The 27251-nt window shown below is 42.2% G+C and overlaps 1 protein-coding gene across 3 annotated transcripts in view; it reads left to right on the top strand.

Annotated features, from left to right (window-relative positions):
* The first annotated feature begins 6683 nt into the window (after nt 1-6683).
* The window catches only part of SCAMP5 (secretory carrier membrane protein 5), a 72659-nt gene continuing 52091 nt past the window's right edge, over nt 6684-27251 (top strand). The window contains exons 1-2 of one of the 3 annotated variants that reach the window (XM_077123757.1): nt 6684-6777; nt 7507-7639. The gene's annotated coding sequence lies outside the window, so the exon portion shown is untranslated. Of the gene's footprint in view, nt 6778-6798; nt 6926-7506; nt 7640-27251 lie in introns of those variants that run through there. The other 2 variants (XM_077123759.1, XM_077123758.1) reach the window with 2 other exon arrangements.

Genomic DNA, 27251 nt, shown 5'->3' with positions numbered 1-27251 from the left:
CACCTGGATGTTGTAGGCTCCTGGCAAGTTATTCTAGTGCATGGAACCCTTGTGGAATCTTATATATTGCCCTAGATGTTCTTTAGGATTGGCTAGAATAGTCCTGGATGGGGCTTGGCAAGTTCTGCCTGAAGCTTGCATAAGAGCAACCTCCAGAGTAGCCTCTTGATTCTATTTGAACACTCTCTGCTGATGATACTTTATTAGTTACACTTCTTTCCCCCCTTCTGGTTAGGATGGAATTGTTGATCCCATGGTGCTAGGTCTGGATTCATCCCTGGGAGTCCTCTCCCACGTCACCAGAGAGACTTTCACCCCTAGATATCATGTCCCATGTAGGGGGGAGGGCAATGATTTCACTTGCATAGTTGGGCTTAGAGAGACTAAGACCACATCTGAGCAACAAAAGAGGTCCTCAAGAAGTAACTCTTAGGCATGCCTATAGGTAGTCTAAGCTTCTCCGCCACCTACCTAAGCTTCACAAGAGTAAGTCTCCTGATTGAGGGCATGGCCTTTTGATTGGGTGTCCCTAAAGTCTGACACAGTATCGGGGATTCCCTGATGGTAAGGTTTAATAGCTCCATATTTTTCTCCTATCCCTCAGGGAACTTCACCGATACTTTTTCATTATATAGTTAAGTATATTTAATATACTCTAGGGTGTATCCAGGCATTACAATAATCTATACAGGAATAAAGGACCTCTTTCTTATTCTGTGCTCCCTGTGCTTCAATTGTTCAAATGAGCTATACAGATAGGTTGAATTAGATTATGTATGTGCTGGTTTGAAAGGATGTATGTACCCTAGAAAAGCCATATTTTAATAAAAATCCCATTTCATAAAGGTAGAATAATCCCTGTTCAATACTGTATGTTTGAAACTGTAATCAAATCATCTCCCTGGAGATGTGATTTAATCATGAATGGTTGTTAAACTGGATTAGGTGATGACATGTCTCCACCCATGTGGGTGGGTCTTGATAAGTTTCTGGAGTCCTATAAAAGAGGAAACATTTTGGAGAATGGAGGAGATTCAGAGAGAGCAGAGAATGCTGCAGCACCATGAAGCAGAGAGTCTATCAGCCAGTGCTTTGGAGATGAAGAAGGAAGATGCCTCCCGGGGAGCTTCATGAAACAGGAAGCTAGGAGAGAAAGCTAGCAGATGACAGTGTGTTCGCCATATGTGCTTCCAGCTGAGGGAGAAACAGTGACTGTGTTCACCATTTGCCTTCTCGGATGAGAAGGAGACCCTGAACTTCATCGGTCTTCTTGAACCAAGGTATCTTTCCCTGGATACCTTTGATTGGACATTTCTATAGACTTGTTTTAATTGGGACATTTTCTCAGCCTTAGAACTGTAAACTAGCAACTCATTAAATTTCCCTTTTTAAAAGCCATTCCATTTCAGGTATATTGCATTCTGGCAGCTAGCAAACTAGAACAATGCACCACAGAAAATTTCAGTTACAGACCAAATAAACCTTTCTTTCATTCATCTCAAAGAGTACGTGTGGTTCTAAAATATAGACACTGTTTTCCTTACCGCTATGTTCTGAATTACTTTAACCCCAATCTGTTCAGCTTCATTCTTACGTCTAAAATGTCAGGTTATATATATAAAACAGCCTCTCAAAATCCAGAAATAATAACCAGCACTCCGGACCTAATGTGTCTGCTCTAAAAGCTTACAATCTAGGCCCCTGTTTTCTTATAAGCATTATTTATAGTTGACCATACCATTCTTGTGCTTTTGTTTCTGGCTTATTTTGTCTCACCAAATGTCCCACATGTTCATTCACATCATTGCATGCCTCATGACTTTGTTCCTTTTTGTAGCAGCACAACGTTCGTCATTTGTATATCTTTTTTGGAGAATTTTTTATTCAGATTCTTTGCCCATTTGTAATCAAGTTATTTGCCCTTTTATTATTGAATTGTAAGAGTTGTCTGTATATTCTAGATGCAAGTCCTTCATCAGGTTTGCAAATACTGTCTTCCATTCCATGATTGTCTTGAAGATGTTCCGGTCTGGTTGGGAATAGAAGACTCACACAGGGAATGGAGGGGAGAGGAGAGGCACTCTGTAAGGAGAGGTGTCTAGGGTGAGCGCTCCGAGCTTCAGGGTGTTCCACCTGCTTAGTAAGGAGACTGAATGTGCCATGACCCTAACAACAAGAACATGTATCACTGTGTACACAGTGTTGCGTAACCAGGCATGTGTGACAGGGATTTGGCATCTCACAAGACCAGGAGCGTAGAGGAGGATAGAAAGAGCAGGAGCCTCCTTCTTAAGAGGCTTAAGAAAGGGGACTCCATGTTGCAAGCTTCACAGGACCAATGGGTTACCCTGGAAGCAGTGTGGTGTGGTTTGAGAGATTGACTTGGTTTAGATCCTGGTTACAGTAGATGCTACTCCTTGGGGCTCTCCTTATTTCTCAATAGCTATGCTTAATGGCTTTTTTTTTTTTTAACTTTTTAAATTATATAGTATAACATATATACAAAGTAAAGAAATAAAAAAACAATAGTTTTCAAAGCACTCTTCAACCAGTAGTTACAGGACAGATCCCAGAGTTTGTCATACGATCCTCTCATATTTTTCCTTCTTCTTGATGGCTTTTTACAGCAAGGCCCTGGGATTTGCTGCCTGAGGTTCTTTCTCTGCTGAGAAGGCACACAGGGCAGGCTAGAAATAACAGGAGGAGCCCTCAATGAAATGAAGGAATCCTCAGTTGCCTCACTCTTCCATGGGACAACAGTGCAATGTTCTGCGTTGTGTCCCAGAAGTCCTCAGTAGGATGCAGCCCTGGTTGTCCATAATGTAACCTGCTTATTTTTTGTGCCCTGTATTTCTTCCCTTCATGTCATTGTTTTACTTTCCTACTCCTTTACTAGTGTTGTTTTGTGATAATCTCTGCAACAGACCATTTTGTACTAACATTCTCATCTCATTGTCTGCTTTGGGGAACACCCACGCTAAGATACTGGTTCTTCCATTTATTGAATCATTCCTGTTATGGGTTGAAATGTGTCCCCCTAAAATATGTTAAAGTGTTTAACACCCAGTGCTGTGAATGTGACCTCATTTGAAATAGGGTCTTTGAAGATGTGATAAGTTAAGATGAGGCCAAAGTGGATTAGGGTGCGCCGTAATCCAATATGACTGGTGTCCTTATAAGAAGAAGAAAATTTGGACACAGGGACAGATATGGAGGAAAAGGCCATGTGATGAGTGAGGCAGAGATTGAAGTGCTGCAGCTGCAAGCCATGAAATGCCAAGGATTGCTGGCAGACATCAGAAACTAGAAGAGATGAGGAAGAATTCTCCCCTACAGGTTTCAGAGTGAGGATGGCCCTGTTGACACCTTGATTTCAGAGTTCTAACATCCAGAACTGTGAGAAAATAAATTTTTGTTGCTTTAATCTAAAAAAATTGTGATATTTTGTTACAACAGCCTTAGGAAGCTAAGACACATCCATTCTATTTCCTTAGGCAGATCGTTTTATGTCTCTGATCCTCATTTTCCTTATCCATAAAATGGAGATAACAGCACTTACAGGCTTAGCATCTGACTCAGACACAGTAATTGTTGGTCCTCTTTTCTTTTGAGTTGCTTACTGGCCTGTAAACATAGACATTCCTCAAGAGTCCCTGGGATGGATGTGCCTAATTCAAACTTAGCCGGGCAAGAATAGACTAACAGCCAGAGCTGGCCCTGTGAGTGATTGGATTACTTTTCCACATGATTTCCCCTTGTATCCTGTAGCATACCTCACTGCCTGCTGCAAGGCTCCCACCCCCCACCCCCATGCATTAACTTTGGACTTGGCCATGTGATTTGCTTTGGTTAATGGCATGTGAACAGATCTGAGAAGAAGCTTTAAATGTCATTGAAGATTTGGCTCAGGCTCTCTTACTCCTGCTCTCCATCATGAAAAAGACATGTTGCAAATGCCTGGCACTTTGTATGAATTAGAAGTTATTAAACATTTATTGTGTGCCAGGTACTGTCCTAAATGCTCTACATATGTTAACTTATTTCATCCTCACAGGAACGCCAAGACACAAATACTATTGTTATCATTCTTATTTTCCATATGTGGAATACTGAGGCTGAGTGAGGATAAGTAGCTGGGAAGGGCAGAGGTGGGGTTTGAACTGAGTTAGCCTGCCTTCTAGGTCTATGGTCATAACAACTGCACTATGCTGCTTTGCATTGTAGGTGATCAGTAAATGCTGTTCAATAAAACATTATTTAAATTATTGTCACTCCCAAAGCATTGTTTACCTTCCAGTCATCTAAGTATGAGAGGAACAATGCACTAGTAAAGGCAGTCTTCTAACTTTGGACCTGGACACTCTCTCTGTTTCAGTTATTTGCCAAATAGGAGGTCCTGTTGATTCTCCTGACTGGGAAAATTGGTCTAGGTGATCATCAGATAGGAATCCCAATGTTTCCTTTGTAGGACTCACGTGAACCACAAGATATCTCCTGTAAATTCCATGTGCATCCTAGACATCTCCCCTGTAGACCTCAAAGTGAACCTCAGAGTACTCTCCTGAAGCCCGGTGTGAATCAATATATCTTTCCTGAGCCCACATGAACTCCCAACATTTCTCCTGTAGGGGCCATGCTTGGTAATCAGCACAGGTCTTTCCCATTTGTCATCTCATTGGCTTCTTCCCACAGCTCTGTGAATCAGCCAAGTCTTGCACTATAGTGGGGACAGAGAGCAGTGTCTGGTCCAAGAATGCATGGGTGATCCAGGGACAGAATCAACAGAAGAATCTGGTTGTCTTGTCCTCTAGTCCAGGGTTCTTCCCTCAAGGATAATTGGCTTGAGCCAGATTAGGATTCCTGCTGTGCTCTACACAGTCCTTTAGATTCCTTTCCCTCTCTTTCCTCTCCTGCACTTGTTCTTGGCTGCCTTTTTTCACCCTTCTCCCTTTTCACCCCAGTCGTGGGAGTTAGGCTTCACTTCAGGCAGGCTGAAACCACACAATAGGCTCTTATTCTGGGCAAAGAATCCTTGCAGTGTCTCCTGCTCACTGAGGCCCCCTTCCAGGCCCAGGATAGTATGTGTGTGTTCGGGGGCGGGGGCAGGGAGGCACTGTGGAAGGCAGGAGACATTGGCGGGCAGGACAGAGAGTGGCTGTGGAGATTCCACAAGTGGTATACTATGTAAACCACCACTCACAATAAAAGCTTGTCCTCCACCCCCAGCCCCATCTCCACCTCCAGCCCCATCTCTCCAAATGATTCTTTCTTAACCCTCCATAATTCTGGGTTTTTATATTTGCTCTAGCCTCTACTTTCCTTAGGTTTTTATCTCTGTATATTACTATCTCTTTCATTCTTTTCTCTGTCATTTTCTTTCTCAGGCTCTTTCTTTCTATTCCTTGGCTTAGCCCGATGATCCCTATTTCTTGTCTTTTTCTCATTTCATCATGCTCTCTCTCCTCTCTCTTTTCCTTGTCTTTTCATTTTTAACTCCCCAAGTCTTGATCTCTCCATGACTCCGCACCTCTATATTTCTATGTCTTTATGTTCGTGGCTCTCCTCTCTTGCCTTTTTTGTGCTGGTTTGAAATGATGTATGTATCCTAGAAAAGCCATATTTTAATCCTCATCCCATTTCGTAAAGGCAGCCATTTCTTCTAATCCCTATTGAGTACTGTATGTTTGAAACTGCAATTAGATCACCTCCCTGGAGATGTGACTCAATCAAGAATGCTTGTTAAGCTGGATTAGGTGGAGACGTGTCTCCACCCATTCCAGGTGGTCTTGATTAGTTTACTGAAATCCTATAAAAGAGGAAACATAGCCACAAGAAACAGAGTCCACCAGCCAGCGACATTTGGAAATGAAAAAGAAAAACACCTCCTGGGGAGCTTCCTGAAACAGGAAGCCAGGAGAGAAAGCTAGCAGATGATGCCGTGTTTGCCACGTGCCTTTCCAGAGGAGAGAGAAACCCTGAACTCCATCTGCCTTCTTAAACCAAGGTATCTTTCCCTGGATGCCTTAAATTGGACATTTCTAAATTGTTTTAGTTGGGACATTTTCTCGGCCTTAGAACTGTAAACTAGAAATTTATTAAATTTCCGTTTTTAAAAGGCATTCCGTTTCTGATATATTGCATTCCAGCAGCTAGCAAACTTGAACACCTGTCTATGTCTATCTTTTAATGATCTTTGTGTCCATGTCTCCCTGTCTCGTCTCTTCCGTATTCTGTCCTCTCTCTGTCATACTTAGCCTGTGGATTGGAAAGACCTCCATCAGTCACCACACTTTTCTGTTCACTAAGTTCTTCCTCTCTCCCCTTGTACATCCCAGAAGTCCCTGGGATCGGCATGGAAGGTTATTTTCCCAGTTTACAGATGTGGAATTGAGGTTTCGGCTATCGGTCCCAGGCTCCCATCTCAGGTCTTCCTTCCACAGTCTCGCTATGCACCTGTTTATCCCATGCCGACGGATCACCTGATTCCGCCATGGTCTGGGAACTAGAACCTCGGACAGCTCCTAGAAGGTGTGGGAACGGCGGGGCCTTCCTTCTCGCGATCTCAGCAAGGTAGCCTTAGCGGGTGGAACGGGAATCTCGCGAGAGCGGCTGCTGCAGTCAACCGGGGCGCGGGCGCGCGCGGAGCCGGCCCGAGGCGAGCGCGCGCTCGCTCCCTGCTCCCAGCCCCAGAGCCGCTCGCGGCCGGCTCCCGGCTGCATCGCTGGGTGCAGCGCATCGCAGCTCCACCGCCTTTCGGCAGCCGAGTGGCCGCGGCGGGTGAGTCCCAGGCCTGGGGAACCGTAGGGAGGTTCTGTAGGCAAGCAGGGCACGGTTCGAGAGGGGGTCTTCGGCTTCACCCTTGTATCCGACCCCCACCCCCTCGTTTCACTTTTGGATGCTGAGGGCAGGCCGAACTGCTGGAGAGGTGAGGGTTCGAGGTGACCTTTCCTACAGGGGGAAGAGCGCACGAGGCGCCAGCAGACTCCCTCCGCAGAGGGAACCCGGGGATTGGGTGACGTCAGACCTCTGGATTCAGGAGCCTGGGCCTCGGGCCCTCCATTTCCAACCCCCCCGCCCCCGCCCAAACCCCACCTGGTGTTCCCTGCATACCGGCCTCCTCCTGCTGCGGATGGCTCGACTGCTGGGGATGGGGGCGACTGGAGATGGGAGAGGGAGAGGTCTGTGGCCTCCTCCGGGTCTTTCCCCTCCAGAAGCTACTGCAGGTGGATCCAGGTTGTACCCCACCTCCATCTCCTGCGGCTGCTCTGTGCTGCCGGGACTGGGGGGGGGGGGGGGGGGGGATGGGTGCAGTGGCTTTCAGACCAGGCTCCATTAGAGTTTTGAGGCGGTGCGTTGGGGTCGCCGGCTGTAGCGCATTCCAACCCTGACAGGAGTCGGTCACGAGGATGGGGGTGAGGTGTTTGGGAACCGATCAGTTCACCTGCCTCGGGGAGCTCCTGGTCTGGGATTGGGACAGCCTGGTAGATTTTCTACTCTTCACCTCAGGCGAATCAAACTCGTAATGCGCCAGCACCTGCGTGGGGAGATCAGCGAGGGCCAGGGAGACTTTCCAGACTTTCCCACGGACTCAAGGAGAAAGGGAAGCAAAAGCCAATAAATAGGAGACTTTCTGGAGAAGGTGAGATTTGGATGTCAAGAGATGCAAGAGAGGGCATTCCAGGAGAATGGTATAGAAAAGGCATGGAGTGGGAATTAAGCACAGCTGTTGGGGAACTGGCCTTTGAGCTCAGCTATGTGCCCATGGGGTGGGAAGTCTGAAAAATGCAGGGTTATGACTGGCAGAGAGATTTTGTTTGGGACTACACAGGTCTTGGTAGTTTAGGTTTGATCTGAAGCCTGGTGAGCCTCAGGGTAAAGCTTCTGGAACTGAGAGAAGCACTGTCTCTTGTGAATGAGCCACAGAAGGAGGATTTTAGGTCTAGCAAATCCCATGGGGAGTTAGTGGGGTCCCTGGGAAGAGAGTTCTGGATTGGGGTCTTGGGTGCTGTGGCTGCTTCCTTAACCCTTTCCCTGGCTGACTGGGCACTTATGTACAAGTTGCTTCCTCTCTCAGGGCATCTCTTTGCCAGTGTCTTTCTCTGGGGATGAAATAATAGGCCTAAGTACTGACCTCCCTTGAGGAAGCTACTTGTACTAGTTTGGAGCATTTCTTCTGGTTTGGTTCTCTCTCACTTGGTTAAGCTTTCCTACCCACTCCCTCTACCTCCCTCTTCTGTTCCCACCTCCACCACAGCATTTCTGCTACAGTCTTCACTTCTTTCCTTGCACCAGGCTGGAGTCTCTGAAGGTTTCTTGGAGGAAGTATGGTACAGTGGGGTTGAAGGATGCAAGGGACTTAGCCTGATTGGGGGAGGACATCAGTTGCCACACTCCCATCCCTCAGGAGGGTATGCAAGTCTTGAGGGACTACATGAATTGCCCTGTGCTCTGTGCTATGGTGGGTCCCTCCTGGAAATCCCTAATCTTGAGGCCGTGAGGAAGAGATTGGATGAGAATGTGTAAGCACTCGTGCCCAATAACTGGTTCGGAATATAAGCTCGGGGTTGCAGAGCAGGAATGTCTGGAAAAGCTGGAGGTGGGATGTGAGAGAATGGTAGGGCTTTAGAGCTGAAAGGACTGCTGGTTTGGGGCATTGGAAAGATGTGTTGGGGGAAAATATGGCTAAACACTATCTGCATGAAGCTGGGTTGCAGAAGAAACAGGTCATCATGGTAGAGAAGCAAAGAATGGGGGTGAGGAAGGCTTGTAGCTGATTGGCACAAAGCCTTGAATGCCAGGTTCAGAAACTGTAGGGGGCTACTGAAGAGTCATGAGCAGGACTGTGATGGCATGGTCAAAAGAGTGTTGTTTTCTGAGCATTATTCATAGTTTGGATTTCAGGGTTGGGACTATATATAGATAAGGGGATTAGGGTGGGATAAGAGTATTAGAGGTAGAGCAGGAAGGAGAAACTTCCATCTTAGCAGATAGGCTCTGGGCAGGTAGAAAGAAAATAACCATTTCTTTGCTAGGTATGAAGGGCTCATGCTGGGGAGAAGGGAGGGTTTGATGAGTAGGGAGCCCTGGAACTAGCCTCTAGATCTCTGGCCTGATCTGAGACCAGGCCTGGCTCCCTGCTCTCCATCATGGGCCTTATTCTCTTCTTCTGTCCTTCCAGCTTCACAGTAAAAAATGGTATAAATTACGTTTGGAGTATGTGAGCAAAAACTAGGTGATATTTGTTATCTTATTGAGAAGAGAGCATACACAGTATGAAAGATTCTCAGTTGAGGAGCAAATTGCCACTTCTCTATTTTTGTAGTCTTAAGAAATTTGGTTTGCAGGGATGAGTGATTGCCACCTCTTCAAGACACACACACATCCCCACATTCATGTGCATTCATACATGCACACATACACATATATGTAAGAGCAGAGCCTAGAGCTTCCATTTCTGTGTCTACAGCTCCTTGCAGCCTTCCTAGGCTCTCAGTCTCTGGACTAACCTTCATACATAAATGAGACAACTGTGCTTTGTGCCCTGGCCCTGAGCTCAGACTTCTGCACTGAGTCAAATACTATGCTACATTGACATCTCTGTAACTGTGTACACACCTTTGGGAGAGCCTGTGACCAGGGACAGGGGGCAAGCTGGAGCCAGGATTAGGGAGGAACTTCCTCCTTTGAGGTGCATACAGTAGTTAGGACCCCTCTCCCCTGCTTGTCTTCCTTGTTTTCCTGGATGACTTCAGTCTCCCATTCCTTGTCTCACTGTCTCGTGGGAGGCAGTGACTCTGTCAGCCACCTTGTCTACCAGCTTCACCTGATTCTGGCCCTCGCTGGCATGTGGCCACGTCTGAAACCTTAAACTCCAGGATCCTTCTCCAGTTACTGTACAACTTCTACTTTACCTGATTTGTGACCTCAAGGAGACCTCTAGTTCTCTGACCCCTCCATTTTCTGTATCCCAGGAGTGTCACCTTTTTCCCAGGTTCCCATGGCCCAAGATTTTACCAATTCTCTGCCCCCTGCCCTCTACCTTGCCTCTTTGCCCGAGTGTCCCACCCCAGCAGCAGACCCTCTCAACCCTCAATTTTACACTCCTAACATGGACAGCTTCTGGAGATGATCACATTCCAGGGTAGTCTGGTTCTGCTTCCACACAGGGTCTCCAACCTCAGCTGTCACTCTGTCACTTCTAGATACCCTTCCTGGGTTTCCATGCAGTTCCCCATTTCATTTCATGGCAGAAATATTCCAAACCAGACCACTTTCCCAAAGCCATTTACTCACGCAGAGGGAGGTTGGTATGTGTGTGTATGTGGGGAGGTGGAGCCTCACCCAAGTTTCCTTATTTCTCTTGCGTCCTGGGAGTAGTGTTCATAGATTCATGCCTCCATTCTGTGTAGCCCTTCCTGCCTCCCAAGGGACCACTGTCCATCAGTTATCACCCCATCTGCTGTTTTTCAGCTTCTCTACCGTATTCCCTAATATACCTTCCTCCCAGTTTATAAATATTCTCGTGTGTCCCATTCTAGACAAACCTCTGTTCTCCTCTAGCTGCTGCCATTTTAAACCTATTGCTTTGTCTTATTACAAAAGTGATAAATGACCTTTGAGAAATTTTAGAAAATAAGGATAAAAAGAAGGAAAACACCACTACTAACTGTGTCTACTATGGGCCTTTTGGTGTATAGCATTTCAGTGCTGTCCCTGTTAGTCTCTGTGGGTATGTACTAAAATCTTAGCCAAGCTTTTTGAGATATTAACCTGCCAGACTTGTTCCTTCTTCCTTTCCCCACTCTTTTTCCCATATCTTGGCAGCCTGGCCTTTTTACCCCACTGCCTCCCCAAGCTATGGCCTCTTAAGTGCCCAACCATCCCTTATCTCATCTGACCATTCCATGGCCACTGACATTGCTGACATGGCTGGCCAGTCATTAAAGAGATTGAGATGTGTGTTTGCTCACATGAAAAGTGTTCGTGAGATATTATTGAGTGGAAAAAAACAGGTTATAAAACAGATGCATAGAATGTTCTCATTTTTATTGGATGTGTTTTTATGTACATTAAAAGCAAAATAAAACCCAGAAACCTAAGGTGCAGACTGCTAAAGGGGTAGTTTCTGAGGAGGTTTTTTTATTATTATTATTATTAATTAAAAATTTTTTTGAAATACCAAAAACACCAAGCGCATTCTTTTTTTAATTAGAAATTTTTTTTAAATAACAAACAAACATTCTTACCTTTTGATCATTCCATTCTACATATATAATCAGTAATTCACAGTATCACATAGTTGCATATTCATCCTCATGATCATTTCTTGGAAATTTTCATCAATTCAGAAAAAGAAATAAAAAGAAAACAGAAAAAAATTCATACATACCATACCCCTTACCCTTCCCTTTCATTGATCATTAGCATTTCAAACTACTAAATTTATTTTAACATTTGTTCCCCCTATTATTTATTTTTATTCTGTGTGTTTTACTTGTCTGTTGATAAGGTAGAAAAAAGGAGCATCAGACACAACGTTTCCACAATCACACAGTCACACTGTGCAAGCTATATCATTATACAATCATCTTCCAGAAACATGGCTACTGGAACACAGCTCTACATTTTCAGGCAGTTCCCTCCAGCCTTTCCATTACACCTTAAGTAAAAAGGTGATATCTATTTAATGTGTAAGAATAACCTCCAGGATAAGCTCTCGACTCTGGAATCTCTCAGGATTCCCATATTTTAACCTCTCTAATTTTCCTTCTGGTGACATCCATGACTCTTTTCACCCACATTTACATACAACACAGCACTGTTAATTATATTCACAAAAACATGCTACCATCTCCTCTATCCGTTTCCAGGTGTTTAAGTTGAACTTAGTTAACAATTCTGCGCATATTAAGCAACTGCTTCTCCTTCTCCAGCCTCAAGCCTATCTCCTGGTAACCTATATTCTGGATTTTATGTCTGAGTTTACATAATATAATTAGTTCATACAATATGTGAGATCATACAATATGTGTCCTTTTGTGTCTGGCTTATTTCATTCAGCATACCATACTTCCTGTGGGTCACACTTTGTACCTCACCTTTCAGGGCTGGTTGGGACTTTAGTCTAGTTATAGGTCTTGAAGTAAAAAGGGCTGGTGGGGGTGGGTTATGAAAAGAAAATAGAAGAATGTTCTCATTTTTAATGTGTATTCCACATTAAAAAATGTGGACCTCAAGTTTCATCCATGTTGTCATGTGCTTCAGGACTTCATTCCTTCTTACTGCAGAAAAATATTCCATCATATGTATATACCAAATTTTGTTTATCCATTCACCAGATGATGGACACTTGGGTTGTTTCCGTCTTTTTGGCAATTGTAAATAATGCCGCTGTGAACACTGGTGTGCAAGTGTCTGTTCGTGGATCCTTTGGGTACGTCCTGAATAGCAGGATTGCCAGATGGTAAGGCAACCATACACTTACTTTCCGAGGAACCAACAAACTGTTCTCCACAGTGGCTGTACCTTTTACATTCTCAACAGCAGTGAATGAGTATTCCTGTTTCTCCACATCCTCTATAACACTTTTAGTTTCCTGTTTGTTTAATAGCGGTCATTCTAGTAGGTGTGAAATTATGTTATGGTGGTTTGATTCCCATTTCCCTATTAGCTAGTGAAGATGAGCATCTTTTCATGTGCTTCTTAACCATCTGTATTTCCTCTTTGGAAAAATGTCTATTCCTATCTTTTGCCCACTTTTTAATGAGGTTGTTTGTCTTTGTATTGTTGAATTGTAGGATTTCTTAATATATTCTGGATACCAAACACTTATCAGATATGTGATTTCCAAATATTTCTCCCATTGAGTTGGCTGCCTTTTCACCATTTTGACAAAGTTCTTTGAAGCACAGAAGAACTCAATTTTGAAGAGGTCCCATTTATCTACTTTTTCTTTCATTGCTGTGCTTTGGGTATATATACTTGCTTTTAGATGCATAAAACATCCCTGGAGGGAAACGCGAGAAACTGATAACAGTGTTACCTTCAGGGAGGATAGCTGGCTGGAAGCACTAGTAGGGTGGAAAGGAGATTAACTCCCGAAGCCCACAGAGCAACAGGACTTACCACTCTTCTCCCCAGAGGAATCTGAGGGGAAGTCAGGCTTCCTCCTCTGCTCCTGTCTATTCTAGGATGGAGGAATTCCACCCCTTCTGTCTGCTGCTGATAACCCCTTGGCACAGGTCAGGTCCTGGTATGCATGCTGCCTCATTTAGTAGAGGCTATATATATATATATTTTTTCCCCCCCTCATTTCCTTTAGAGGCTATATTTTTTTTAAAAAAGAACAGAATCCATCAGTGGCTCCCATGGCTCTGAGGATAAAAACCAAATCTTGCTTGTTTTAGTTTGTTAAATGTGGCTGTAATGCAATATACCAGAAATGGAATAGCTTTTCAAAAGGGAATTTATTAAGTTACAAGTTTACAGTTTGGCCATAAAAATGCCCAAACTAAGGCATCCAGATAAAGATACCTTGACTCAAGGAAGGCCGATATCTGTCACATGGGAAGGCGTGTGGCTGGTGTCTGCTGGTCCTTGTTCCCGGTTCTGTTGCTTCCAGCTTCTGATGTCAGTGATTTCCTTTTTAAGTGTCTGTGGGCTTTCACTTAGCTCCTCTGGGACACAGCTCTGGGCTGTGGCTTGCTTAGCATCTCATGGGAAGACTTATGGTGATATCTGCTGGGCTCTACATCTCCAAATGTCTGTGTCGAGGCATCTGTTCTCTCTTGGCACTCCAAGCATCTCCAAATGTCTGCATCTCTGGCAGCTTTGAAGCAACTGTGTTTTCTCCAAAATATCTCCCCTTTTAAAGGACTCCAATAAACTAATCAAGACCCACTTTGAATGGGTGGGGTCACATCTCCATCTAATCAAAAGGTCTCACCCACAACTGGGTGTGTCACATCTCCACAGAAACAATCCAATCAAAGTTTCCACCCCACAATATTGAATCAAGATTAAAAGAATCATGGCTGCTGCCACAGGATTGGATCAGGAAAAAGGACATGGCTTTTCTGGGTACATAACAGCTTCAAACTAGCACACTGCCCATGGCCTTCAAGGCCAGGATGACCTGGCCCGTTCCTACTTATCAACTCTATTTTTACCTCTTTCTTTCTCTTTCTCACTTTCCCTCCCTCCACTTTAAACTTCATCCTCCCTCTGCCTCTCTCTCTGTTCCTTGAATATGCCATGCCATTTGCTCTTCTGACCTTCACACATGCTTAACTGACTCCGTCTTACCTTGGCCAACACCTGTTTTCTTTCAGGTCTCAGCTATGATAGCACCTCGTCTATACAGCCCTCTCTGGCTCCTCTAGGGAGGTGCTCCTGGATAGTCCCACAGCTTTTTGTACCTGCGATCCCAGAGTACTTCTCAGGCTGTTGTAATTGTCCACTGACTTAGCTAGATGTTCTATTCCTATCTTCTTCCTCTCAGCACTCCAACTTGTCTCCTATATTAAAGAGGAAATTGAAGCAGATACACAGGAAAGGCCTCAAATCTGCCTGCATCTGCTTGCATCCTGTTCTCCTTCCCAGCTTTTCAGATTGAGACTTGTTCTTCTTCCTTGCACTGAACTCCCTACCTCTCCCCTTTTCAGGTCCTTTTTCTACTGATAACTCTGTATGATAATTGCAACTTCACATCTCCAGTTTATTTCCATTTAAATGAATAATACCTGGCCCCCAACCCCAGTCCTCTCTGGACACCATATCCCACCCAGACAATATCTTGTCTCTATTCTCTTCCTAGCCAGGCTTCTTCAAACGACAGTCTGTACCTGCTGTCAGCTCACGTGTTCAGCGCACTCTAATTTGGCCGCTACTCCCACTCCCACCAAAACAGCTGTTGCTGGAGTCACAGATGACTCACTGTTGTTATGTGGAGGAAAGACTTTTCAGTCCAGTCCTTTAGGTGCTGGGCTCTCAGCAGCATCTTCACATTTCTCCAGTCCCTCCTTGAAAGAGTCTCTTCTCCTGGCTTTGGAGACATCATATTTTCCTGTTTTTTTGTTTGGCCTCATGAAAAGTTGCTCCTTTTCATTCTTTGCCAGTTCACCCTCTTCTGCTTGATTTTTCTTTTTTTACATTTATTTTTTGAACAGGTAACATACTTACATAATTCAGAATTCATAAAAGATGCTCAAATTTCATCAGTTCTAAGATGGACATTTTGATATTTCTGAAAACATTTTATCATCTGTGTCCTCAAATATCTGGCACCTTATAAATACAATTTGGCAATGATTTTTCTTTCTTTTGATAAATAAAATAATGGTGTATGTCAAAATTGGTGGTGTTTTAGATTAGATTTAAAATGGTATAAAGATATATAATATAAATTCTCCCTCTCCCTGCTTCATATCCATTCAGTTTCTCTGCCCCTCAGAGAGCCAAAATTATTTTTTTCTTGATAACTTGTTAGGGATTCTTTGTGCTTCTATTATCACATATATATTTATATATGTATATTCTATTACCATGTATATAGCTTCTCATCTTTTTATTCTGAAAATTTTCAGAGTTACAAAGAAGTTTAAAGAATAGTGGTATTCTTCATCTAGATTTACCACTTGTTAACCTTTTGCAGCATTGCCTTAACATCTTTCTCTGTGAATATGTGTATTATTGCAGAACCATTTAAAAGTACGTTGCAAAAAAAAAAAAAAAAGTACGTTGCAAGGGTGATGGGTAGTTCAGTGGTTAGAATGCCTGACCTTCATGCAGGAGACCCGGATTCAATTCCCAGACCATGCACCACCACCAGCAACCCCCCAAAAAGTTGCAGACATCCAGACAATGAACTCCTAAATATTGAAGCATGTATCTCTGAAGACCAAAGACACTCTCCTACATAACCACAACACTCGAGAAATTTAACAAATTTGGTTTTAACCAAACCAAACAATAACAATATCTTGTTTAACCAAAAATGGTATAATTGAACCCGGGTCTCCTGCATGAAGGTCAGGCATTCTAACCACTGAACTACCCATCACCCTTGCAACGTACTTTTTTTTTTTTTTTGCAACGTACTTTTAAATGGTTCTGCAATAATACACATATTCACAGAGAAAGATGTTAAGGCAATGCTGCAAAAGGTTAACAAGTGGTAAATCTAGATGAAGAATACCACTATTCTTTAAACTTCTTTGTAACTCTGAAAATTTTCAGAATAAAAAGATGAGAAGCTATATACATGGTAATAGAATATACATATATAAATATATATGTGATAATAGAAGCACAAAGAATCCTTAACAAGTTATCAAGAAAAAAATAATTTTGGCTCTCTGAGGGGCAGAGAAACTGAATGGATATGAAGCAGGGAGAGGGAGAATTTATATTACATATCTTTATACCATTTTTGGAACAAGATAATATCATTTACTATGCGGCCTATATTCAAATTTCTCCAGTTGTCCAAAATATGTCCTTTATAGTGGTGACTTTAAAATCCAGGATCTACTAAAGGATCACCCCCTACCTATGGCTGTATTTCTCTTTAGGCTCCTTTAATTTAGATGAGCCTCACTACCTATTTTTATCTTTCATGACATTGACATTTGTCTTATAGAACGTCCCAATATTGGGGTTTGTCAGTTATTTTTTCATAATTATTTTCAGATTGAACATTTTGGCAACAATATTATATTAGATGGTCTTGTGCCTTTCTGTGTACATCACATTGGAAGGCGTATAATGCCCATTTGTTCCATTACTGGAAATGCTAAGTTTAGTCACTTTGCTAGGAAGATGTCCGTAAGTTTCTTTCTTAATGGAAGTACCTTTTCTCTGTTGTGATAAACAGATAATTGGTGTGTGTGTGTGTGTGTTGTGTGTGTGTGAGCATGCCACTCAGGCTGTTTCGTTCTCCTCTCCCCAGACAGCCTTGCAGCCAATGAAGATCCTTGCCTTACATAGGGGTTGCATATGGTGATTTAAAAAAACATCTATCAGTTCTTCTACATTTATTACAACTTTTCCTCCCCCTGCCTTTCTTTTGGATTTTATTGTGGACTTAGGCGTCCTTTTAATTCAGTATGTTATAATCCCTTATTGTCTATTCTTATTTTTCTCCAACTTTTTATTTTGGAAAATTTCACACCTATATTGAAGTTGAAAGACTAGTATAGTAGACACCCACATACCTTCACCTCAGGTCACCAATTGTTAACATTTTGCCACATTTGCTTTGTTTTTATCTGTATCTATCCCTCTTTCTTTTATTTTTTCTGAAGCATTTGAAATAAGTTTTAGACATAATACACTTTATTCCGAAGTACTTGAGCCCATATTTCTTAAGAATAAGGACATTCTCCTACATAACCTCAATACCATTATCACATCCAAGAAATGTAAATATTATCTAGGCTAGAGTCCCTATTCAGGTTTTTCCACTTATCTCAGTGATAGCCCTTATAGCTTTTCCCTCTGAATAAGGATCCAATGAAGGTTTATAAGTAGCTTTTCATTGCCAGGTATCTTTGTTCTCCATTAATTTAGAGCAGTCCCCTGTGTTTTTTTGGTTGTTGTCTTTTAGGATTTTGGCATTTTTTTTGGATTTTGGCTTTTTTTTTTTTGCAGGGGGAAAAACATTTTATTTCTAAATATTTCCAAAAATATCACAAGCTTCCTTATTACATTATTGCTCTTTTTTCTTTATTAATTAAAAGAAAATTAACTAACACAACATTTAGAAATCATTCCATTCTACATATGCAATCAGTAATTCTTAATATCACATAGATGTATGATCATCATTTCTTAGTACATTTGCATCGATTTAGAAAAAGAAATAGCAAGACAACAGAAAAAGAAATAAAATGATAATATAGAGAAAAAATAAAAATAAAAAATACAAAAAATATATAAAAAAAACAAACCAACAACAACAAAAAACTATAGCTCAGATGCAGCTTCATTCAGTGTTTTAACATAATTACATTACAATTAGGTAGTATTGTGCTATCCATTTTTGAGTTTTTGTATCTAGTCCTGTTGCACATTCTGTATCCCTTCAGCTCCAATTACCCATTATCTTACCCTGTTTCTGACTCCTTATGGTCTCTGTTACCAATGACATATTCCAAGTTTATTCTCTAATGTCAGTTCACATCAGTGGGACCATACAATATTTGTCCTTTAGTTTTTGGCTAGTCTCACTCAGCATAATGTTCTCTAGGTCCATCCATGTTATTACATGATTCATAAGTTTATTCTGTCTTAAAGCTGCATAATATTCCATCGTATGTATATACCACAGTTTGTTTAGCCACTCGTCTGTTGATGAACATTTTGGCTGTTTCCATCTCTTTGCAATTGTAAATAATGCTGCTATAAACATTGGTGTGCAAATGTCCGTTTGTGTCTTTGCCCTTAAGTCCTTTGAGTAGATACCTAGCAATGGTATTGCTGGGTTGTATGGCAATTCTATATTCAGTTTTTTGAGGAACCGCCAAACTGCCTTCCACAGTGGTTGCACCATTTGACATTCCCACCAACAGTGGATAAGTGTGCCTCTTTCTCCGCATCCTCTCCAGCACTTGTCATTTTCTGTTTTGTTGATAATGGCCATTCTGGTGCGTGTGAGATGATATCTCATTGTGGTTTTGATTTGCATGTCTAATGGCCAGGGACATTGAGCATCTCTTCATGTGCCTTTTGGCCATTTGTATTTCCTCTTCTGGTAGGTGTCTGTTCAAGTTTTTTTCCCATTTTGTAATTGGGTTGGCTGTCTTTTTGTTGTTGAGTTGAACAATCTCTTTATAAATTCTGGATACTAGACCTTTATCTGATATGTCGTTTCCAAATATCGTCTCCCATTGTGTAGGCTGTCTTTCTACTTTCTTGATGAAGTTCTTTGATGCACTAAAGTGTTTAATTTTGAAGCGCTCCCATTTATTTATTTCTTTCTTCAATGTTCTTGCTTTAGGTTAAAGGTCCATAAAACCGCCTCCAGTTGTAAGATCCATAAGATATCTCCCTACATTTTCCTCTAACTGTTTTATGGTCTTAGACCTAATGTTTAGATCTTTGATCCATTTTGAGTTAACTTTTGTATAGGGCGTGAGATACGGGTCCTCTATCATTCTTTTGCATATGGATATCCAGTTCTCTAGGCACCATTTATTGAAGAGACTGTTTTGTCCCAGGTGAATTGGCTTGACTGCCTTATCAAAGATCAAATGTCCATAGATGAGAGGGTCTATATCTGAGCACTCTATTCGATTCCATTGATCGATATATCTATCTTTTTGCCAATACCATGCTGTTTTGACCACTGTGGCTTTATAATATGCCTTAAAGTCTGGCAGCTTGAGACCTCCAGCTTCGTTTTTTTCCCTCAAGATGTTTTTAGCAATTCGGGGCACCCTGCCCTTCCAGATAAATTTGCTTATTGGTTTTTCTATTTCCGAAAAATAAGTTGTTGGGATTTTGATTGGTATTGCATTGTATCTGTAAATCAATTTAGGTAGGATTGACATCTTAACTATATTTAGTCTTCCAATCCATGAACATGGTATGCCCTTCCATCTATTTAGGTCTTCTGTGATTTCTTTTAACAGTTTTTTGTAGTTTTCTTTGTATAGGTCTTTTGTCTCTTTAGTTAAATTTATTCCTAAGTACTTTATTCTTTTAGTTGCAATTGTAAATGGAATTTGTTTCTTGATTTCCCCTTCAACTTGTTCATTGCTAGTGTATGGAAACGCTACAGATTTTTGAATGTTGATCTTGTAACCTGCTACTTTGCTGTACACATTTATTAGCTCTAGTAGTTTTGTTGTGGATTTTTCCAGGTTTTCGACATATAGTATCATATAGTCTGCAAACAGTGATAGTTTTACTTCTTCCTTTCCAATTTTGATGCCTTGTACTTCTTTTTCTTGTTTAATTGCTCTGGCTAGAACCTCCAACATGATGTTGAATAATAGTGGTGATAATGGACATCCTTGTCTTGTTCTTGATCTTAGGGGGAAAGTTTTCAATTTTCCCCCATTGAGGATGATATTAGCTGTGGGTTTTTCATATATTCCCTCTATCATTTTAAGGAAGTTCCCTTGTATTCCTATCCTTTGAAGTGTTTTCAACAGGAAAGGATGTTGAATCTTGTCGAATGCCTTCTCTGCATCAATTGAGATGATCATGTGATTTTTCTGCTTTGATTTGTTGATATGGTGTATTACATTAATTGATTTTCTTATGTTGAAACATCCTTGCATACCTGGGATGAATCCTACTTGGTCATGATGTATAATTCTTTTAATGTGTTTCTGGATTCGATTTGCTAGAATTTTGTTGAGGATTTTTGCATCTAAATTCATTAGAGAGATTGGTCTGTAGTTTTCTTTTTTTGTAATATCTTTGCCTGGTTTTGGTATGAGGGTGATGTTGGCTTCATAGAATGAATTAGGTAGCTTTCCCTCCACTTTAATTTTTTTGAAGAGTTTGAGCAGAGTTGGTACTAATTCTTTCTGGAATGTTTGGTAGAATTCACATGTGAAGCCATCTGGTCCTGGACTTTTCTTCTTGGGAAGCTTTTGAATGACTGATTCAATTTCTTTACTTGTGATTGGTTTGTTGAGGTTATCTATTTATTCTTGAGTCAGAGTTGGTTGTTCATGCCTTTCTAGGAACTTGTCCATTTCATCTACATTGTTGTATTTATTAGCGTAAAGTTGTTCATAGTATCCTGTTATTACCTCCTTTATTTCTGTGAGGTCAGTGGTTATGTCTCCTCTTCCATTTCTGATCTTATTTATTTGCGTCTTCTCTCTTCTTCTTTTTGTCAATCTTACTAAGGGCCCATCAATCTTATTGATTTTCTCATAGAACCAACTTCTGGTCTTACTGATTTTCTCTATTGTTTTCATGTTCTCAATTTCATTTATTTCTGCTCTAATCTTTGTTATTTCTTTCCTTTTGCTTGCTTTGGGGTCAGTTTGCTGTTTTTTCTCCAGTTCTTCCAAGTGGACAGTTAATTGCTGAATTTTTGCCTTTTCTTCTTTTCTGATATAGGCATTTAGGGCAATAAATTTTCCTCTTAGCACTGCCTTTGCTGCGTCCCATAGGTTTTGATATGTTGTGTTTTCATTTTCATTCGCCTCGAGATATTTACTAATTTCTCTTGTAATTTCTTCCTTGACCCACTCGTTGTTTAAGAGTGTGTTGTTGAGCCTCCACGTATTTGTGGATTTTCTGGCATTCTGCCTATTATTGATTTCCAACTTCATTCCTTTATGATTTCAATCTTTTTAAATTTGTTGAGACTTGCTTTGTGACCCAGCATATGGTCTATCTTTGAGAATGATCCATGAGCACTTGAGAAAAAGGTGTATCCTGCTGTTGTGGGGTGTAATGCCCTATAAATGTCTGTTAAGTCTAGCTCATTTATTGAAATATTGCAAGTTCTCTGTTTCTTTATTGATCCTCTGTCTAGATGTTCTGTCCATTGATGAGAGTGGCGAATTTAAGTCCCCAACTATTATGGTAGATGTGTCTATTTCCCTTTTCAGTGATTGCAGTGTATTCCTCACGTATTTTGGGGCATTTTGATTCGGTGCATAAATATTTATGATTGTTATGTCTTCTTGTTTAATTGTTCCTTTTATTAGTAGATAGTATCCTTCTTTGTCTCTTTTAACTGTTTTACATTTGAAGTCTAATTTTTTGAATATTAGTATAGCTACTCCTGCTCTTTTCTGGTTGTTATTTGCATGAAATATCTTTTCTCAACCTTTCACTTTCAACCTATGTTTATCTTTGGGTCTAAGATGTGTTTCCTGTAGACAGCATATAGAAGGATCCTGTTTTTTAATCCATTCTGCCAGTCTATGTCTTTTGATTGGGGAGTTCAGTCCATTAACATTTAGTGTTATTACTGTTTGGGTAATACTTTCCTCTACCATTTTGCCTTTTGTATTATATATATCATATCTGATTTCCCTTCTTTCTACACACTTCTCCATACCTCTCTCTTCTGTCTTTTCATATCTGACTCTAGTGCTCCCTTTAGTATTTCTCGCAGAGCTGGTCTCTTGGTCACAAATTCTCTCAGTGACTTTTTGTCTGAAAATGTTTTAATTTCTCCTTCATTTTTGAAGGACAATTTTGCTGGATATAGAAGTCTTGGTTGGCAGTTTTTCTCTTTTAATAATTTAAATATATCATCCCACTGTCTTCTAGCTTCCATGGTTTCTGTTGAGAAATATACACATAGTCTTATTGGGTTTCCCTTGTATATGATGGATTGTTTTTCTCTTGCTGCTTTCAAGATCCTCTCTTTCTCTTTGACCTCTGACATTCTGATTAGTAAGTGTCTTGGAGAACGCCTATTTGGGTCTAATCTCTTTGGGGTGCGCTACACTTCTTGGATCTGTAATTTTAGGTCTTTCATAAGAGTTGGGAAATTTTCAGTGATAATTTCTTCCATTAGTTTTTCTCCTCCTTTTCCCTTCTCTTCTCCTTCTGGGACACCCTCAACACGTATATTTGTACGCTTCACATTATCATTCAATTCCCTGAGCCCTTGCTCAAATTTTTCCATTCTTTTCCCTATAATTTCTGTTTCTTTTTGGATTTCAGATGTTCCATCCTCCAGTTCACTAATTCTATCCTCTGTCTCTTTAAATCTACCATTGTAGATTTCCATTGTTTTTTTCATCTCTTCTACTGTGTTTTTCAACCCCATAAGTTCTGTGATTTGTTTTTTCAGACTTTCCATTTCTTCTTTTTGTTGATCCCATGCCTTCTCCATGTCCTCCCTCAATTTATCGATTTGGTTTTTGAAGAGGTTTTCCATTTCTGTTCGTAAATTCAGAATTAGTTGTCTCAGCTCCTGTATCTCATTTGAGCTATTGGTTTGTTCCTTTGACTGGGCCATATCTTCAATTTTCCTGGTGTGATTTGTTATTTTTTGCTGGCGTCTGGGTATTTAATCAGATTTCCCTGAGTGTGGGACCCAGCAGGTTGAAAGACTTTCCTGTGAAGTCTCTGGGCTCTGTTTTTCTTATCCTGCCCAGTATGTTGTGCTTGTCTGTCTGCGGGTCCCACCAGCAAAAGCTGTTGTGGCTCCTTTAACTTTGGAAGACTCTCGCTGCTGGGTGTGTGGTGGAGACAGAGGAAAGGTTGTAGGTTGGTTTTAATGGCTTCAAATTCTGAAGTCCTGGGATCTGAATTCCTTGCGAGAGGTATTCCACCTGAGTTGCGTTTCACCCCTCCCGCGGGGAAGGTTCAGGTGGTAGAGAGCCCTAAAAGCAGCCTGTTTCTGCGTTTGGGGCAGTTGTAACCTATGTAATCCCAGCGCTGAGCCCAGAGGCAACAAAGCCTCCATAGAAACAGCCACAGAAGGCTCTGTTTCGCCCTCTTTCCTCTTTTTCAGTTAGCCCATTCGGCGACTTCTGCCTTGATCAGTTTCGCCTGAGCTGAGGGCCTATTTTTAGTAGTCAGACGTTGTTCCTTAATGCCACTATTGGTGTTAGGTTGGACTCAGTCCCTACTACTGTTAGAGACTCTTTCCTTTCCCTCCAGGAAGTCACTTGTGGGGGAGGGTCCCAGCCGCCGCGGCTTGGGGAACCGCTGTTCCGATGCTCCCAGCCGGCCCGGCAAGCTGCGTGTGTGGAAGGGACTGCAGTCGCCAGCCACCGCGGCTTGGGGGACCGCTGTTCCGAGGCTACCAGCCGGCCCGGGAAGCCGCGCGTCGGGAAGGGTCGCCGGCCGCCGCGGCTTTGGGAACTGCTCTTCCTATGCTTCCAGCCAGCCCGGGAAGCCGCATGTGTGGAAGGGGCCGTGGTCGCCGGCCACCGCGGCTTGGGAGACCGCTGTTCCGAGGCTACCAGCCGGCCTGGGAAGCCGCGCGTCGGGGAGGGTCGCCAGCCGCCGCGGCTTGGGGAACCGCTGCTCCAAAGCTCCCAGCCGGCCTGGGAAGCTGCGTGTGGGAGGGCCGCTGCAGCTTGGGGAACCGTCGATCCAATGTTCCCAGCCGGCCCGGGAAGCCGCATGTGTGGAAGGGGCTCCGGTCGCCGCGGCTTTGGGGAACCTGATCCAAAGCTCCCAGCCGGCCCGGGGAGGAGGGAGGGAGGGGCTCCGGCCGCCAGCTGCCTCGGCCCGGGGAAGTGCGCACCTCTCGGGGACCTCACCGCAGTGGAGTCTCTTAGCCGGTCCAGCTGTTCCGGAATGGGGTACGCTGTGTGTCTGGTCTCTGTCATGGCTCCGGGAGCTGTTCTGTACTGTTTCTAGTTCTTTAGTAGTTGTTCTCAGATTTTGGCATATTTTTTTAACAGTCCAAGATATTTTTGTTTTTCACATGCCCCACATGTGAATTTGTCAGATTGTTTCTCATGATTAGATTCAGGTTAAACATTTTTTGGCAGGAATACTATGTAGGTGATGTTGTTCCTTTCTTGGTTCATCACAGTGGGAGACCCATGTCAGTTTGTCCCATTATTGATGAGGTTAAGTTTGAGCACTTGATTAAGGAGGAATCTGCCAGCTTTCTCCCCAGTGAAAGTACCTTTTTCCTTTTGTGATTAGTAAGTCATCTTTGAGATTCTGTGACCCTCCTCTTCCTCACCAATCTTTCACTGCATGGTTTTAGCAGCCGTTGATGATCCTTTCCCGAATCAGCTATTGCATTAGTGATTGCAAAGTTGGAGATTTTCTCATTCTGTCTTCTACATCTACAACTGGCATTCTTCTGTAAAGAAGAGCTTTTCCCTTCTTCTTTTCTATCTTTTAAAAATTTGATTATTTTCTTCTATTTTCTTTTCATGACCCACCCCTACCAGCCCTCTTTACTTCAACACTTATAACTAAAGTCCCAACCAGCCCTGAAGGGTGAGGTACAAAGTGTGACCCACAAGGAAGTATGCTACACTCCAAAAGAACTGCATTGAATTTTCCAATCTATATAGACAGAAATCAGGGAAACGTGTGGGAATTAATATTAAGGATGTGAGATTGTTATAGTCCCTTACTATTATTATTTAACTTTTTATTTTGAAATATTTTCAAACGTACAGGACAGTTACAAAAATGACACTAACTCCATACACAGAACATTTTGACACCTTTGCTATATCATTCTATCTATGTATCAGTTTATTTTCTGAACACTGACATATAGGTTGTATACATTGGCTTATTGAACACTTACTGCTGTCATATACAGTTCCTAAGAACAAGGATATTCACTTATGTAGCCTTGTTAAGTGTGTTTATCAAGTTCAAGAAATTTAACATTGATATAAAGCTTATAGTCTATGTCATGGTTAGGGACAGATGTCAACTTGGCCAAGTTGTGGTACCTGTTCATCTGATTGGGCAAGCGCTGGCCTGTCTGTTGCAATGAGGACATTTCATAGGATTAGGTCATGATCATGTCAGCTACATCCACAGCTGATTCCATTTGTAATCAGCCAAAGGGGAGTGTCTTCTGCAATTAGTGATGCTAAATCCAATCATGGGAAGCCTTTTAAGGAGGACTCAGAGGAGACAGGTTCCATTCCTGCTTTGGCTGGTGAGCCTCTCCTGTGGAGTTCATCCAGGCCACCCATTGGAGTCATCAGCTTCGCAGCCTGCCCTGTGGATTTTGGACTCTGCATTCCTACGGTCACGTGAGACACTTTCATAAATTTTATATTTGCAAGTGTTCCCTGTTGATTCTGTTTCTCTAGAGAACCCTAACTAATATATCTTGGTACCAGGAGTGGTTCTTAAGGAACAGAATCTTAAAAATGGGTTTTTATGAGTGGTTTTCTACTCTGACTGGGCTCAGAGACACTAAGGACTCTGATTCCCGTAATCAGAATGACACTCCCAATCCATGGACTGAGTTGGCAAAGGAGATAGTCAAAATATCATCATTCGATTCTCCTAATGCTTCGCTTGTACGAAGCCAGACTCTGGGGGATAATGTTTTTGACACCTTTACAGAGTTTTGTGGAAATAAGAGTTATAGAGATGTTGGTTGGTTGTTGTTAGATACACTGTCTACATTAAAGGGTGAAAGGGATGGGCTTAAGGCTTCAAACAAGAAGCTTAAGTGCCGTCTGAAAGATGTAGAGGTTTCTATGAGTATCCTGAAGGAAAATTTTATTTCCTGTAGCCGTAGACTTGAGATCTCTGAAAATCAGACTCAGAATCTTATTGTTAGAGTAGCAACTTTACAACGTAAACTGAAATCTCAGTCTTGCATGCTGTCTGCCGTTAAAGTGAGGGCATTGATTGGAAAGGAGTGGGACCCTGAAAAATGGGATGGTGACATATGGATTGATAATGATGTTGGGGGTGAGGTTGAAACCCTAGACCATGCTGAGCCTTCTTTAGATAACCCTGTAATAGTCTGCCCTGAGGACATAGCCGCCCCACCTCCAGCCTGCCTTGAGGAATTGGCCACCCAACCTCCTCCTGAAGGGATTAGCCCTAGAGTTATTAATCCTGTTTCACCAGATGAAACTGCAAATGAAAGCCCTGAAGCAAATGGCTTGGAAGATATTTCTAATTCTTTTCATGACCCACCCCCACCACCCCTCATTTCTTCTAGACCTATAACTAGACTAAAGTCCCAACAGGCCCCTAAAGGTGAGGTACAAAGTATCACACATGAGGAGGTACGTTATACTCCAAAAGAACTGTGTGAGTTTTCCAATTTATATAGACAGAAATCAGGGGAATATGTGTGGCAATGGATTTTAAGAGTGTGGGATAATGGTGGGAGGAATATAAGGCTGGATCAGGCTGAATTTATTGATATGGGCCCACTAAGCAGAGATTCTGCATTCAATGTTATAGCTAGAGCAGTTAGAAAAGGTGTTAACAGCTTGTTTGGGTGGTTGGTTGAAACATGGATCAAAAGGTGGCCGACATTACCTGAGGTTGAAATGCCAGAACTGCCCTGGTATAATGTAGATGAGGGGATCCAGAGGCTTAGAGAGATTGGGATGTTAGAGTGGATTTATCATGCAAAGCCTGCTCTTACACCCCAGGAATGTCCAGAAGATGCACCTTTTACCAGAACAGTGAGAAATAAGTTTGTGAGACTAGCACCATCATCCCTCAAGAGCTCTGTGGTTGCACTTCTCTGTAGGTCAGATATTACTGTAGGAACTGCTGTCACTGAGCTGGAATCCTTAAACACAATGGGGATGACAGGATTCCGAGTTGGCAGAAGCCAGGTGGCAGCACTTAAT

The sequence above is a fragment of the Tamandua tetradactyla genome, chromosome 12, assembly GCF_023851605.1.
Source record: "Tamandua tetradactyla isolate mTamTet1 chromosome 12, mTamTet1.pri, whole genome shotgun sequence".
NCBI classification, from domain to species: domain Eukaryota; kingdom Metazoa; phylum Chordata; class Mammalia; order Pilosa; family Myrmecophagidae; genus Tamandua; species Tamandua tetradactyla.
The sequence above is the reverse complement of the archived record's forward strand: the minus strand, read 5'-3'. Positions and strand labels throughout refer to the sequence as shown.